The sequence below is a fragment of the Scyliorhinus torazame genome, chromosome 22 (assembly GCF_047496885.1).
Source record: "Scyliorhinus torazame isolate Kashiwa2021f chromosome 22, sScyTor2.1, whole genome shotgun sequence".
Classification (NCBI taxonomy): Eukaryota; Metazoa; Chordata; class Chondrichthyes; order Carcharhiniformes; family Scyliorhinidae; genus Scyliorhinus; species Scyliorhinus torazame.
The window spans coordinates 79,170,960-79,187,382 of record NC_092728.1 but is presented as its reverse complement, the minus strand read 5'-3'; the positions used below and the strand labels follow the sequence as shown (position 1 = coordinate 79,187,382).

The following is a 16,423-nucleotide window of genomic DNA, read 5'->3' as shown; positions in this document are numbered from 1 at the left end:
TAACAGCGGAAGGAAGCTGTTTTTGAATCTGTTTGTGCGTGTTCTCAGACTTCTGTATCTTCTCGGTGTATTCCATCTCTGCGATTCCTGTCTCGATAAACATGTATTAGAAAGCACATCTGTTTAAATGATTGTCAGCGCTATCGTATTACTTGAATATGTTTTGGTGTATCGTTCTTCCTGATTGTTTACAACTTGGTGAGTGTCCGAATATGATATAACCATGCCCGCCTGCATATGTGTGCGTGTGTGTGTATTCATTGGGGACGGTATGTTACTGGATTGGAATATCCTGCTACCCCCCACCCCCCTCCGCTCTCCCTGGTATTTAACAGTCTGCCGTCAAAATTATCATATTCCAGGATAATAAAAAAACGCCCCCAGTCTGATTTAATTAGATGCGAATGTGATTTTCTGGACAGTAACGATTTGTTCTAACTGGGTAATTTGGTTAATCAGGGAGCCAAATGAACAAGTCGAAATGTTCTCGACGTCGCATCTACAATTAAAAACGAGGTTTTAAAACAAAATCGTCGCTGAAGCACAAACCGTTTAACTCAACCGAGAGATGTGGAGATTTGCAACTCCCGATCTGTTAGCAGTTTGTTTCCATAACCAGCATCCGAACTGTGCTGAGTTCCGCGCGGCCATCCAATTATTCCCATCTAATCCCGGCGAGCACATTCGGCTGGGACTTTACTGCGTTTTATTTTTCAGTGAACGCTTTAATGACAAACTTTAAGTCCAGTTTACCGTAGGCTGCAAGAAGCTGCTAACAAGACGCGGGCTATCCCACCAAGTCCTTTCCACATCAAAAGGACTCGAGATGCTTAATGCATCTCCTCACGGAAATATTATTTCGCTCTTTAAGCAAAGAGCCCTTTTATTTGATGCGTTTCTGCACATTTTTCTTTTACGAGCGGAGTTATTAGGTTAGCTGCAGGGGGTATTCGTCTGCGGGAAATCTGTCTACAAATGAAAATTTTTAGACGCGGAAGTGTTGCTGGAATGTTCGGTGTGTTCGCTCACTTAGTTAAAACAGCGCACAACGGTATCTGATTACCCTGCTCGGCTTCCAGTTCAGGAGAGCAACATTAAAAAAAAATAACAACAAAATAGCAAATGATGTCATTTCCCTTTACAAATGTTGCTGTTGTGGATATTCACAGCCGCACTGGAGCTGGTTGATGAAAAGGGGAGGGCCAGTTTCCCGATCCTATTGTTTCAAAGTGAAACACGATCAGATGTAGGAAAGTGAAACAATTGGGAATTCCACCTGATCCAATTTAAAAAAAAAGATTCCCGGAACTTTGGCTTTTTTTTTGTAAACTGAGTTTTAGTTAACTCCCCCCCCCCCCCCCCCCCCCGCCCCCCGACCACACCACCACACCACAGGCCATTTGTATTGAAACCGGACTGTAAGCAACTTCTTTCCCAACCAAGTAACATACGTGGTGAAAAGCATTTCTGTGTAAACCCGCTTCCCGGCTTTTAAACTTTATTTGAACTGCCAGTGTATTGTTTTCCTTTGCCGAAGGTGCGTCCACATGTACACCGGTGTTTAATAAAGTTTTCAACTTCTGTGTTCAGATCATGAAAATACACAGATGAAATGGATTTGACGCGTACGTTGTCACATGGGTGACCTTGGGTGTCCATGTATAACCTGAACTAATTAGCCATTGTGTGGTCAAATCAGGATATAAAATAGACGAGAAATAAACTGGCGCCCATTGTTACAATGCGTACATTTTAGTCGATAACGCCGTGGAAAGTTAAGCAGAGTAGGATAATCCTATCAAGATGATCATTCAACGTTCAGAGTTGTTTACAGCCACTCATTTCGCGCCACGCAGGACAACAGAGTTAGATAAACTTCCGTGATGATGATTCTCACGTCCCATCCCCATTTTAACGTGTATCCTTTTCATTACTGCTAATAATTGTAGTTTTCCATTTTGACTTTATTTTTTAGATCAGTATATACATTTATCACACTGTGGACCAAACCTCCCACTTCTCATTAAATGTAATCACATGCAGAAAATATTCTACGTATCCCTTCTGTGACCAAAGGGTCGACATACATATAGTGCCATTAATTAAAACTCAATTGAACACTTAAATGTCGCGCTTGCCTCGTGCTCGGGAACAGCCAGCCAAAATGTCCAAAGGCCTACACTCATAAACGCTTTTAAACAAAATTAGAAAGTCCACTTCACACATTGAAGCGACCTTATTCCAATCGCACCTTTAACGTCTTTAGGCGTCACATTAAGCAGCAATTAGCTGGTCGTTTGATTAATTAACTATTCCTGGTAGATTTTACCGGAGGACAGGTTTTAAAGATGTGAAAATAATATAGATGTGTTTAGCAATTCTCACAACGAGAAAGGGAGTGTGTGTGGCGTATGACTCATTCTGCGTTTTTTATAAGAAATATAATGCATTGTTGCTTTGATGAGAAACACGTCAACATGGTTCACGGGGAAGTAGTTTAATTAAGTGCCAAGTCAAACATAAAAGGTGAAAGGTCAGTCATACGAGTTGAGTGTGATTATGGCCGTTCTAGCACTGCCCACATCTCCCAACGCCATTTAAATGTTTATTATAGGGCCAGGGCGTTTTCACGTTGAACTATTTTGTGAGTTCCACAAATTCAAACTGAAGACAACCAGAGGTGCACTTAATTTGTGGCCAGTGTTTTGAGCCAGACCCTTAGTGAGTGGACCGCTGGTTGCTTTTAAATTTCTTGAAACTGACAAGGGCTGTCGGGGCAGGAATCCTGTTGCTATTAGAACGAGCCGAGCCTGTTTAGAGCCGAAGTTGAAAGTATTTAAACAGGACAAAGTGTAACACAATTTACTTACCCCAGCGAAACATGGTTATAGGTTAAAAGGATTACAATGAAAGACGGTTTAAGACGGTCTCACTTTTATGAGACCCGGTCCAGTAAGAGCTAAATCCCATATTCCTTAAGTGTGCAGTTATTTTAATTTGTGGAATCACTCTTACATCAGTACAAGATGGCAGAATCTTTCGAAAGGTGTCCTATCCCTAATCATGGATAATGCTATCAGTTCAATGAAATGGTTATGTTTAGTCGAATTAAATTAATATAATTATAGCGAATTATTATAAACCAGAGTGGGCGATGTATTTAACCTCACAAGGCATACTGGGTATCACTAATCTCAAGAAAATCTATCAAGTGCCAACTTTTTATTCTTATTCTTTAATCAAACTTTCAATTGAAATATATTGTGAACTTTATAATTTACTTTATTTTTTGTGTTGTTAAGCTAAGAAGCCGTTTAAGACTTTCTAGACGACATCATTTCAGTCTAAAGCATAACCCTCTCTGAAATCTGATATAATTGTAGATTTCGCTGGGGTTTCGGAAAGGTTAAACTTCATTGGGATTTTAAGTTCTCGGCAAATTTAAGCCCACTCTTTTCGTTTCTCAGTTTGAAAAGCGTACTCTTTAAGCTGGCAGCTCAAGCTAATTATTTTAATTAGAAAACCATCCGAAATGAATAGGAACTCCCGTTGTTTGTACAATAAATTACGGACTCGTGTTTATTCGTGTTGCCTAATAAGGAGGTGAAACTCGCACACCCACCACAGGAATCAATCTGTTACATTGATTTGTTCACACCTCAGACCACGTGTCCTGTGAAATCTGCACTCTCGACTTTTACTGCAAACCACTGTTTGGAAGGAAAACTCTTTTATTTTGGTCGAAACGCCAACCCGATAGTTAATTTAGGCCGCCTCAAATATCTGTTTAAGGTATAAATAGATGTTACAGGGAACACCGACAGACCCTGTTGTCAGCTGCATTCTGTGTTGGGAGATGTCTGGTCAGCTGACGACGTCTGATCCTGGATGTGAACACTGTTGTAGTAACTGGTCCCTGTTGTACAACAGATTAATCATTAATTCAGCCTGACTGACATCTGTTGACCAGTTGTTACCTCTCCACCCTAACAAGGCGATTGGACTGATAAAACAGTTCAGGCATATTGGACTTTACAATCATTAGTTACTTTAGTTAATCAATTGAGAAGACCTGACCGGTCAAGCCATTAATACCCAGTAAACCAGAATAATTAATACTGTCTGTTAACATTGCGGAGGTGATACGGGGTCAACTGTACGGAACACAACTGTGTGCCAATGATAGATTTAAATTTGGATGCTAGCCAGTGGGGAACTATAGGCAGCCCATAGAATTAGGCACGAGGGATTTTTGCGAAATGCAATATATTCATTGTACTGGGGAGGATGAAATTGCAATATAGAGGAGATATTGATTGTTTATTTTTTAACAAGATCCAAATATCGATATCATTTTCGAGCAAACATCGCGGGACAAAGAACAAACACTTGGAGACTAACTCTTCGCTTGCGGATTGAGTGGGGCAGCAAACACCTTTATTATATACTGAGAGCCAGAGGGCAATGCTGTTCTAAAAGTGCTCAGTGATTGGGGGTATTTTGTAAACATTTGTGTTGCAGAATTTCCATTAAGAAACCTGGGTTTAACTCAGTGCCCCGAACGTGCTACAACTTGTTTTAGTAAAACGTGCCATTTATTACGTTTCCAGTCTCTCCTTTCCTCATGTAAGTAAGCTCAGTACTAATTGATATTCAAAATTACTTTCTCAGTATCTTAGCCCTATTAGTACCTGTGCCAATCAATGGAACCCTGCATAATTTATTTGGTTAGATTAGCCTGCTTGGTAATGCTCCTCCTGTAAAACGTTAAGAGTAAGTGTGATTTTATTGCGTGATGGTGTGAGAAGGCGTGGGATGTTACATTAGGACTTTTTGGAACGTGGCCAGTGTCGATAGCAATTCGCTGACCACGGTTTTATACTTAAATACAATTAAATCATCACTAGGTGGGAGGCTTGCAGTACCAAGGGCAACTTTGTTTTCAGCGGATTAACTGCTTTACAACCGCATCTTTGTAATTCATGACGTCGAATAGGTGTCTTTCCAATCCATCAAAAAGCAAGCTGTCAGCAATTGATGTGTCTTACACTGTCGGATACTATGATCTATGCTGTACACTTTAGCTGTGACATCAATTTATTCCACACTTGATTCATTAATGCAGTCTATAGATCAATCAGCAGTTTGGGTTAGCAATGTATTTCAAACCTCTTGTTCTAATCGTTTACAAGAACCAGTGTCCCGTTCCATTAGTTTTGTGTCAGGTGCTTTTGTCCATTTCACTCAACAAACGGAAGACTGCAAATCAACCCGCATCCCGAAAGTCGATCAACTTTCTGGTGGAGGTGCCAGAGGTACTGAGTACACCCATCGGGTTTAATTACTTTGCAAATGATGTGGCGAACACGCGCGCAAAATCACGGCATTTTAACTTACAAAACCTTTGGAATGGTCATTGAAAACATACTGGAAGGGCACATCCGCGAATTAAGCTTAAAGACGGCGGAAACCTGACAAACACAATTCCAACTCGCCAACTTGACAGTTGATTCCAAACTTGAATGGTGCACTTGCCATTTGAGGAGATTGAGCAAGCTGTGGGAAGTTACCTCTCCAGTGAATATGAAAGCAATTGCCTGTCGCAAAAGTAACGTCCGCCTTTGTCCGTGACACATTGAGGGGTGCACTCTTATCTAAAAAATCCGTCAATTTAACATCGTGCACAAACCATAAGCAATTGTTTCAATCCGTTGCATTGATGTACAATTTACACCAGGACAGAAAACCAACGTTTACTTCCTGTTTTACTTTATATCTTGTAGGATGTCAGAGTCAAATCGACTACTTTGCATTGTTTTATTTTTGTTTCTAACTATCTTAACCAATACTACTGAGTGTTATTGTGAATGAAACTGAATATTCCACTGGGAAGAGTTAAAATGTCTACGCGCTACTCAGGCTGGTTTGGAATGTCTTAATGAAAGGAAACAGAGACATATAGTTTCGGTTTAGTAACACACTGACCCGGAGTTAGAAGAAAAACAGGATGTAAAACCGAAGGGGCTTACAAAAAGATGATGCCTTCCTTTAAGGGCTCCTTACCAACTTGACAATCAAATCGACTATTGACAGCCTAGTCTCATTTTATAATGCTGACTTTGGTACAATTTGAGTTTGTTTTATATTCCAACATTATCAGACTTCAGGTTTAACTCCTAAGAATGGCAAATTTCTTAAGTTCTCAAATGGTTATAAAACATACAATTGCGTTTTCATGAAACTGACAGTCTTGTAATTTGTTAATCAATGGAAGGCAAGCTCTTTCCATGTTTTTTCTTTCTAGACATATTATTTCCCCGGGTGATTAAATTTAAAACTTTACCAAAAGCCATGATAAAATAAGCACAGGAGATCGCAGTAGCATAATTTTCTTTTATTTTTACATAGGTTTCACCAGATCTCTTTTTTTTCTGGACGAGATACAAAGCAGCGCACATTCTATTAAACAGTTCGATTTCCTGTTTTTATTAACATTCCGACAACACGAATCAAAGATAACAGCTGTAACGTAAATATATCACAGGAAGTGGACATTGAGATAGGGATACAGCAGAAGCACATGCAATCTGATATGCGGCAGTGTATGTGGCACTGCTAATACAGGACAGCGCTGTCCAGTAAGTCAAACTATCTGGAAGCGACATTTGGATAATTAGCCACCATTGAACGATCAATCAAGCGAGCAGAAAAAAAACAGGACAAAAACCCACAGTGGAGTTGCAAAACAAAAGAAACCTCACCATGCACAGGATTAACCGCTCTAAAGCGATCTAAATGCTGTTGTATTTGAAAGGAGTGGTCCACAGTGTATCACCGGTAAGTTAATTGTAGATTAGTCCGGTTTAAACCACCTTTCTCATTTAAAAAAAAAACATCACGCCAAACGGAGCTATCACAATACAAGCGACCCCTACTTTCACTCTCAAGTATTTTACATCCAGCTCATTCCTGGCAGAGAAGTGTACATAATATATTTAAGTCAAACACTGACAATAGACCGGCTTGTTTTACCCTTAAATGTTGGATGCCTACGTTTTTATGCAATTATAATCAGTATTGATAATTCCCTGTCTATCTCTTTAAGTCTATCTCATGGTGATGAGAAGGATTAAAATCCATAACCTTAAAGCGTCCTCGGATCTACATAATAACATTGCAACCGCTTAAAGATCGGTCTCGTACTACACGGACCCCATGTAAATTAAAACATGCAGAATGCTTAATTGAATAAATACATATTTAATACATGAACATTCGATCAGGGCATCATAACGTCTAGATGTTGGTTTATACATTATACATCATTCTTATACGCAGGATGTCTGCAGGCGTGTATGAAATATGATATTGCAACATTCACAAACGATTAATGCATCAACCAAGCATAAATTAATCACTGGTGCTAAATCCTCACACTCTAATAAATTTGCAGTTGACTCGAATAACATCACGCCACCATTGGATAAATGATGCCTTACCGCCAACCAGTCTCGTCCTCTGCAGAGCGATTTCCTGACACGTCTCCTTCCAGGACTGTAACCTGGATGTTTATGAGCACTTGGACTATCTGCTGTTCGATCTTCACTAACTCCGACGAAACACCACATACAGCTGTGATCTAGAGCCTCACTCCCTTTATAATCATTGTGTATGACTGACCTCTGACCCATCCGCATCGTCAAACTCCTTGGTTGCATCAATTCTTCATCCATTTCTGAACTTTATGAAGTAGGATCGGATGACTTTTCCTGTTTAAAAATGCCTCTGACAGGCAAGTCAATCACGTTTGATCACGATCTAGGTAACGCCAATGACAACACACCTCACATTGGTCAGATTTTCTCTTTAGATCAGTCAGAGCGGGTAGAGTAAACATGGTCTGTCTAATACTGCCGATTTATTTGACAACAGTGAGATAAACGTGCAACGATTAATTGTAATTAATCACCAGAAGCTGGCTCTCCGCAGTTTAAAATAAATACCCTAAAAATAATAATGGTGGGTGTTCAGAATGCTAATGGTTTGGAGATGAAACGTACCTCGGTTGGAATAATTGTTGCATAGCCAGACTGTCTCGGGATAGCGAAAGACCCCATGCACCGCCCGTTTAATAAGTTCAAGACATGCCCTTTTGCCTTTATTTCCCTTCGTCTCACTCAGTGGAAATCAAATCCTTCCGATGAAGTGCTATACCGGAAACGAATAACTGCTTCCACGTCGGTCGCGTCTATTAACAGGAAAAATCATGTTCGCCCCATTATAACAAATGGTTTTTATTACCTTTTTATAGTCAGCCACCTCATCTAGCGAAGCCTATTGAAAAGCCGGCACATGTCCTTTCTAACAGCGTTAATCCGAGGGCAAACAGGGAGTCCTGAGTGAAGAAAAACAAACGTTTCTGCGTTAAACAGGGGGCTAGAAACTTGGCAGTTTTGACTAGTGGAACTGGGTAAAGGGGGACAGCTGGCACTGTGTTTAAAAAAATGTGTGAAGCCAGAAAAGGGAAATAACTGTTGTTGAAAAGAGAGGGCTGATTGTTGCTGTTAACTACTTGATGGTCAAATGGCTGCTCCTTTGGCGGGGGGGGGGGGGGGGGGGGGTAATTGCTCTTGATTCTTAATCTTAACAGCTTTTGTTTTATTTACGCAATTGATTTCGAGTTTACTTTCACTCTTTAATACATCCTGTCACAATCCACATTTCCAGGATTAAACGAACGCTTCATGTGTCCCACCTTACCCCACACAGTCTTCCTCAAAGTTGTGTGAAGTGTCATTTATTTGGAAAACCGTCTGTTTGGAGGTGACAAGAATGGTAAGCACGTACTTCATTTACATCATTCATATTACATGAACCCACTGAAAGTCCCAACGTATGACAGCGCTATTTCGCTGTAGCAGTAATGTAAGAGAAGCAGTCTCCTTTACCTGCCCCACATCCCAGGTTGGCAGGGCTAGCCGATTTAAATTACCACTGCTCCTCCTGTGCAGAAGCTGATGACCCTGAATCTTTCACATGATATATTAGAATTGACATTATGATGATTGACACTGTCTGGGACACGCACTCTAAATTCATATGCTGCAAACCCTACATCATTTGGCACCTTGGTACATTTGGCTGAAAATATACTTCAACATTAACATAAATAAATGACTTTACATCTAGTTTCGATGGACTTAAATACAGAAACATCAACAATATAGCGATACATTTGAAAACAAGTCATACATTTGACCCGCATTTTAAAGCTGAACACGTCCCCGAAATATATGACATTAACTTGCATGAAGGGAACTATTTTGTTTTCTGGGGTTGTTTTGTTTCATTGCAACATTCCATTAAACGCTTCTTGTCGTAAAAGATTTGAAATTACATACAGAATTATGCTCATAAAACGTAACATTTGGCGTATGTTGGATTTTTAATTTATACAACACATAATCGCTGTGGTCCTGCATTTAATTGGACTTACAATTGCCAATAGCGAGATGTTAATCAAAATAAATTGGTGTTAAACAGTAAATCATTAAATCTGTATTGCAATGTAAGTGTAACTAATGTGTTTTGACTTAAAGCAACTGAATGCAAATAATGAATCTGTCACTGAAGATGTGCTCATTAAATAAAGCTCGGTGCACCAGGGTCCGTCAGATAGAAATTACATCGTCACGTGTGAGTGGGGGGGAGGGGGGCTGTATTTAACATAATGATATGTAAAAAGGAAAACGTCAAGAAAAATGGGAAGGAGAGAAAACAACAGGGCGTAAGATAAAAACATCTTCAAGAAATTTGGAGGACCAGCTAAAAACTAGAGAGCGCATTTTGAATATTAACACGTGCAATTACATGAAACGACATAGCCCACGCCACGATAGAAACCCTGGGTCAATATCTTGAATCGTTTTTGCTTACTGTAATTATTTGGAAAGTAACAATCCAAATACATCATCGGCTGCTGCTCTAGGCCAGGTTGGAAGCAGTCAGTGACATCCTGTCCTAACATCTTTGTACAATGCCATCAAGAGGGGATCTTATCTCCCCAAAACTTATGTAATACTTCGAAAATGTATGAGGATGAAGAGTCGCCCCCCCCCCCCCCCCATTTAAATCTCACGACCAAAGAGGAGTCGTGATGTTTGAAATAACTCTGAAGTTTCCAGATGTTTCCATTTCACAGTTACGTTGATTCGGGATTCTGATGTCAATTTCAAACCAGACCGCATGGGACCGCAGCAATTTATTTTGCCAGTCGATCCGGACCTAGAGGATTCTATTCCCGGTGTTCTCGGATCCCGAGTTTGTGTACTAGTGTCGCTCTTGAACAATTACACGTGCCAGAGCGTAATCACCACACAATTCAACCGTCCTCGTTTAGCTATCGAGCCGAAAATCTGCAATGCTGTTTGTCAATGTCTTCCTCTGCTCTTTACTGCCCATCTCCATTCATCAATCTTTATCTGTCACTTTTTTCAATAGCTGGTCAATATGCATCCATGTGCCGCTAAGTGCCACACGCACCATGGTCTTACCCCGCACCAACGAATCATTTGGAACTGCTTCTTAACATAAGTTTACAACTGACAATTCGTTAGGTCCATGCATTTACTTTGCACAATTCCCAACGTACATTTCTGAACGCAGGCAGTTTGCTCGATTTTGAGAACAATTTATTGGACACTCATTGGCAATTCAACTGGGAAGGATACATAGAATTTACAGTGCAGAAGGAGGCCATTTGGCCCATCGAGTCTGCACCGGCTCTTGGAAAGAGCAACCTACTTAAGCCCACACCTGCACCCTATCCCTATTTTGGACATTAAGGGCAATTTATCTTGGCCAATCCACCTAACTTGCACATCCTTGGACTGTGGGAGGAAACCGGAGCATCCCGGAGGAAACCCACGCAGACATGGGAAGAATGTGCAGACTCCGCACAGACAGTGACCCAGCGGGAAATCGAACCTGGGACCCTGGAGCTGTGAAGCAACTGTGCTAACCACTGTGCTACCGTGCTGGTCCGCTTGATAACGCGTCCTTTCATATGAGGGCGACTGGACAGACACAATAAATTCAAATTTCTACCCTCTTACTAATATAGGTGTGTTCTTAACCGTGGTCAAAGTCAAATTTCTGGGATCTCCCATCTGAGACTGCACTGACATAGTCCATTTCAGTTTACTGTGCAATGTTGCAACATTATGATTTGATATGTTATATTTTGCCCTATGTGTTCTATTACTGCAGACGGAGACGAGTCTGTGAACAGTGCTGACTGCCGGTGTCACTGCAAGGACACAACTCTTACATTTCCATCATGTATGTCTATTTCCTTTTCACTCCCCTCAGTCCATATCGTCATATCTGTGCAATGCATTATATTCTCCTTTGTTTCTAAATATCTTTATGTTATATACCTCCCTATATTTTACTTATATCCCTGAATCGCCTCTCATTTCCTCATTATTTACCACAGGTCTAAATTTAATTGATGATTTGCTCGTTTCTTCGTGGTCTTTTAACCTGCATTGGATACACTTTCCCCTTCTGGTTCCTGGGGCCCATTGAAGATAATAATAATCTTTATTAGTGTCACAGGTAGGCTTACATTAACACTGCAGTGAAGTTACTGGGAAAATGGGTTAGTGTTTGATTGTTCCCACCCGCTACCAAATATGATCCTGAAACAAAGACGGGTTATGTCTGATCACTCAATGCAGGATCACTCCAGTTCAGGTCACGTGGAGGAAAAAGGGTACCTGCTGTATTGTGTTGGCCGGTTGTCAAGTTGCAGCAATGATTCCAAACGTGGACTCAATTCTTCTCATAAATTCCATTGGTATCTGTTAAAGCACGCAGGCTGGTTACCCCCCCCCCCCTCCCCCCCACACCCCGCCCCCCAATGTACACATTGGGCATCAATAAACCCGCTCTCGACGTGTCACACTTTATCGTGTATTGTGGTACTATTTGTGGTTCCAGCTAATGCAAACAATCAAACTGGATTTTATAATCTTTGCAGTAAAGTCGCCACAGTCCCAGATGTCCACAGGCTGCTTTCTCCTTTGAGGGGAGGTGGGGGGGGGGGGGGGGGAGCTCTGGTGGTGATTTAACTTGAGGATCACAACACCTCACCCAAGGGCATGATTGAGAAGGCGAGGCCTTCATGAACACGTTACCTCTCATTTCCCTAAGGTGGTGACTTGCCCTGAAGTGTGGTTCCCACCCATAATTTCACCAAGTGGTTAATCGTATGTATTCGTCTGGGAAGCCGGTGGGCTATTTAGTTGTTTGTTGGCGGTGACATCAGAGTCGGATTCTGTCTGCATTGTCAACACGAAAACCAAGAACCCTGATTGATTTTCTCCATCGCTTGCCAAAGAATGTGAAAGCCAGTTGTTGTATCTGAGAACAGAACTCATATCCGAACCTTGGCCTCTGCGTCACACCCCATTGTATACTTCCATCCCCATGCTACTCATTAGGGTTGCTGTCCATGTCCAGTCACCTTTCTTATCTGGAAACTCACAGAATGACCATCGACCGGGCAGATCGAGTTAGGAGTTGAGAGGAAGGACGGACACATTGCTTTGTGGCAAAATCAAGAAATAACCAGACTCCACAATCATCCCATTGCTACCATGTGCCCCCACAATCTATTGCCCACCTTCTCTGGGATTATTCTCCAGTGAAACTGAGGTATCACGAAGCCATACACACATCATTGTCGTGTTGCATAACCAGAGGAGCTGAAGGCGACAATTTGGCCATCGAACCTGCTCCGCCATTCAATTAGATTCTGACTGATCTGATGTGATCTGACTTTTCAATAACCCTTGATTCCCTTACTTGATTAAAACATGTCTATCTCAGCCTTGAACATACTCAAGGACCCACTAGCTCTCTGGGTAAATAATTCCACAGAATCACCACTCTGAGAGAAAACATCCTCTCTCATCTGTTTTAAATGGGCGACCTTTGCTCTGAGATTATGCCCTCGGGTCCGAGACTCTCCCACGAGGTGAACCATCTCTCAGCATCTAACAGCTGCACTTCCCTCGTTTCCCTTTCCTAGATTTAAACATTATTGGTTTTGGTAGGGTTTGCTGGAAAAAGGGCAGATTTAAAAAATAAAGACAATTGTTGCGGCTCGGATCGGACACGCTGTCGACTCAGTTATTTATACAAGTCAGGCACACAAACAACACAAGAGTTAGCCATGGCACCGTGTGGAGAATTTTTGGTGTGTGAAAGGAGAATGATGCAGGGGACTGCCACATCAGGGCATGTTCAAAGCGTAAACTTTAACTCCGGCGTGACGGAGGGCTCAACGGGGACGGGGCGTGTGTACAGAATGAGGCTGTGAGGCCATTCACTGAACCGGCTCGCGGTATGGACTGTCCCATTCTCCCCAGGCTCTGGTCGTGTATTCACTGGGAGTATTCAGCCAGCAACGCGTCTCCCCCCTGAGCCACTTGCACTTTTCGGTAGTGGAGGATAGAGCGGTTCACGGCATCACCCTACATCCCCCTACCGCCCCCCCCCCCGAAATACCCCCGCAACCCCTCCCCTCCCACCCTCCTCCCCCAAACACCCTCCACCGCCTTCGGTTTGGGTGTTGCCTGAAGGACAATCATCTGTCTGCCTGGACAACTCATGCAATACACCGTGCAGATTGGAGGATAAAGCGAAATGGGAAGTTCCACAGCATCGGGAAACTACTGTTAACAGCTGGAGAAGTTCTATTTTCATTACTCCACATTGCCAATTGTTTTACCGACTTGTTGGAACATTTTGTTTATTTCCCCATCGGTTACATGACAATGGTGGGGGGGGGGGGGGGGGGGGGGGGGTGGAGGGGGGGGGGGGTGCTTGGTTAGATAATTTGGACATTCTCATTCTCCCTCTGTGTACCCGAACAGGCGCCGGAATGTGGCGACTAGGGGCTTTTCACAGTAACTTCATTGTAGTGTAATGAAAGCCGACTTGTGACAATAATAAAGATTATTATTTCTTTCAGGTGAAAAGTGCTGGGAAGACAGTTAGATGGGGAGCTGGGGTTGGATGTGGCGAGCTGGCTGTCTGTTTAGTCCGGCAGCTGAGGGTGGGGGTGGTACTGAGGTAGAACCAAAGGAGAATACTGAGGCTGAATAGCCTCCAGGTACAGACAGTAAGGGTCACAGGTAATTTGGGAAACGCTTGCAAAGAAGGGGGGAGAATGCTGGGAATAGCCCTCTTTATTCCTCCATACTGAATCTACAAGCGGACCAGGGGGTTGATGTGTAACACACCTTGTTAACAATTCTAATGCAATTCTGCCAGCATGTAACATCGGAGGGGAAATATCAGAGTGAGAGTGGTCCGCAGACTACAGCTCTGTTGCTGGAAGCGGACCTCTTGGAAGTGAATGGTAATTGTGGTATTTTTGTGCTCATTGTGAATGGTCCTGCAGTTCTGAGCGGTGGGACCCGTACCCCCAAGGAACACTGGGCGAATTCTCCGTTATCGGCGGAAAGTCCGCCGATCGGCGCAAAAACGGCGCAAATCCGACTTGCATCACGTCGGAAAAATGGGTCAATAGTCCTCCGGCCCGAAATGGGCTAGCAGCGACATAACGGGATCCGCGTTGCGCAGTGGTTCACGCCGTGCAGCGTCATACGCGCTGCACGGCGTGACGGCTCATAAGGCCGCGCTGCTCCCCCCACCTGACCGGAACACCCGACCGCAACACCCGACTGGATGGCTGGCCGTCGCTCAGCCCCGAGGTTCGAGTCACGCGATGTGGAGGCACTCCAGGACGCGGTGGAGCAGAGGAGGGACGCCCTGTATCCCGGGCACGGCCGCAGAGTTGTCCCACGCCACAGCCGGCGTCTGTGGAGGGAAGTGCAGAGGCCGTCACCGCTGTGGCCCTGACACCACGGACAGGCACCCAGTGCCACAAGAAGGTGAACAACCTCGTCAGAGCAGGGCAGGGTGAGCCTCCCATATCCCCCCTCCCCCATATCCCCCCTCCCCCATATCCCCCCTCCCCATATCCCCCTCCCCCATATCCCCCCCTCCCCCATATCCCCCCTCCCCCATATCCCCCTCCCCCATATCCCCCCTCCCCCATATCCACCCTTCCCCATATCTCCCCCTTCCCCATATCCCCCCTCCCCCATATCCCCCTCCCCATATCCCCCTTCCCCAGATCCCCCATATCCCCCTCCCCCATATCCCCCTCCCCATCTCCCCCTCCCCCATCTCCCCCTCCCCCATACCCCCCCTCCCCCATATCCCCCCTCCCCCATATCCCCCCATATCCCCCCATATCCCCCTCCCCCATATCCCCCCTCCCATACCCTCCCCTCCCCCATATCCCCCTCCACCATATCCCCCCCTCCCCATATCCCCAAGTGAATCCAGGCCTAACCATAACCCTCTGCAATGCACGCGCAATCCGATGGCGTGCATTCATATACCTGCCTAACACTGTTGCCTTTTACCCCCTGCCCCCCCCACAGGAGAAGCGCGCACACAACAATAGGGAGCATGTGAGGACTGGAGGAGGGCCCGCTGATGAGAGGCCACTGACCGAACACCAGGAAAGGGCCCCTGGAACTGGCTGGCGGACCTGACGACCGGGAGGTTGCTGATGCAGAGGTCGGGGGCGTACTAGCAAGTGAGCCACCGACAGCCATCCCCATATCCCCCCTCCCCTATATCCCCCTCCCTGTATCACCTGATCACTGCCTGATGTCTACCATGCATGCTTCATTGTGTATCGCAGGACCAAACGTCCAGGCACCCATCCCCGCAAATGCAGACCGCCCGCAGGATGCCCCTCGGAGGCCACGGGAGACGGAGAGACCCGCACCCTCCAGCATGCCTCGCCGCTAGAGATGCCCCTCGGAGACCACAGGAGACAGAGAGACCCGCACCCTCCAGCATGCGACGCCCGCAGGATGCCCCTCGGAGACCACGGAGACGGAGAGACCCGGACCCTCCAGCATGCGACGCCCGCAGGATGCCCCTCGCACACCACGGGAGACGGAGAGACCCGACCCTCTGTTGTATCATTATTGGTGCTCCAGAATAACACTATTAACTCTTTCTATTGCCTGGCTGTCTGTCAGCTGGCTGGATTCACTGACAGTACGCTGAACGTGTGATACTGCTGAGGCACACTAAAGAAAGAATGTTTTGTCGAGTTGATAGCTGCAGGACCCGCCGTGATGGGTGTGCAGTGAATTTTCAGCAGTCCTGACCTGAGCGCACACACAGCCAGTGATAGCCCCAAATCCTCACCCCGCGACAGCAGCCGCTTGATGGAGGAAATGAATCAGTCACCAAGTTCAAACAGTTATTCGTTGTGGTGAAGTGGTTTGAGGCAGTTTTGGCGACGCATAAATGCAGATAGTTT

The 16,423-nt window shown here is 44.5% G+C and overlaps 1 long non-coding RNA gene across 1 annotated transcript in view; it reads left to right on the top strand.

The window, feature by feature from the left end:
* Positions 1 to 8,738: 8,738 nt before the first annotated feature.
* LOC140398834 (uncharacterized) overlaps positions 8,739 to 16,423 on the top strand; it is a 22,615-nt gene continuing 14,930 nt past the window's right edge. Inside the window, exons 1-2 of the long non-coding RNA XR_011937583.1 lie at positions 8,739 to 8,835; positions 11,269 to 11,340. This is a non-coding gene — a long non-coding RNA (uncharacterized lncRNA). The remainder of the gene's footprint in view (positions 8,836 to 11,268; positions 11,341 to 16,423) is intronic.